Below are 918 nucleotides of genomic sequence, written 5' to 3'. Positions count from 1 at the left end.
ACTGGGTGAACCTATAAAGAACCGAGAAAATCGTCAATTTTACTGTTCAAAAGTTCTACCTGATTAGAGAGCATGGTCACCGAATCAACGTTAAATACAGTGACTGTTTTCATTAGTTTTGTCCTCATGACTTGCCACTGATAATTATTCGTGACATCTCTTCTATAAATTCATATGCATCCTCAGGTGTCTTATTATTGATAGTTCCACCAGCGGCTGCGTCAATCATTTGTCGAGTCGAAGGATTCAGGCCATTATGAAACGTTTGAACCTGTAGCCAAAGTGGTAACCCATGGTGTGGGCACCTTCTTAAAAGGTCCTTGTATCTCTTCCATGCATCATAGAGTGTTTCTAAATCCATCTGCAAAAAAGAAGAGATATCATTACGTAATTTGACTGTTTTAGCTGGCGGAAAATATTTTAATAAAAACTTTTGGTCATTTTTTCCCAAGTAGTGATTGACCCTCGTGGTAACGAGTTCAACCATTGTTTAGCCTTATTCCTCAATGGAAAGGGAAACAACCGAAAGTGAATGGCATCATCAGAAATGTCATTGAATTTAAAAGGGTCGCAAAACTCTAAGAAATTCGCCATGTGAGCGTTGGGATCCTTGTCCTGCAAACCATCAAACTGAACAAACTGTTGGATCATTTGAATGGTGTTAGGTTTCTGTTCAAAATTATTTACAACAATAGTAGGCCTAACTATGCTCGATTCAGTTCCTGTTAAAGAAGGTTTAACATAATCATACATAGTCCGTGGAGCAGGATTCTAATTAGCAGCAATTGCAGGAGGTAGCAGATTTTCTTGGTTTTCAGCCATCTCCTCGGTTGTGGTTGAAGTATCATCCTCTTGCTCTTCCTCTGTGTATCGTAAGCTTTGCCGTATTTCTCTTTGGTTTCTGCAAACTGTACGATC

At 39.1% G+C, this 918-nt stretch overlaps 1 non-coding gene across 1 annotated transcript; it reads left to right on the top strand.

Annotated features, from left to right (window-relative positions):
• Nucleotides 1-287: 287 nt before the first annotated feature.
• On the top strand, nucleotides 288-394 carry LOC121213265 (small nucleolar RNA R71). The gene has a single exon (XR_005908648.1). It is a non-coding gene; the product is annotated as a small nucleolar RNA R71 (small nucleolar RNA).
• Nucleotides 395-918: the final 524 nt, after the last annotated feature.

The sequence above is a fragment of the Gossypium hirsutum genome, chromosome A13 (assembly GCF_007990345.1).
Source record: "Gossypium hirsutum isolate 1008001.06 chromosome A13, Gossypium_hirsutum_v2.1, whole genome shotgun sequence".
NCBI classification, from domain to species: Eukaryota; Viridiplantae; Streptophyta; class Magnoliopsida; order Malvales; family Malvaceae; genus Gossypium; species Gossypium hirsutum.
Note: the sequence above shows the minus strand (reverse complement) of the source record. Positions and strands in the feature narration are given on the sequence as shown.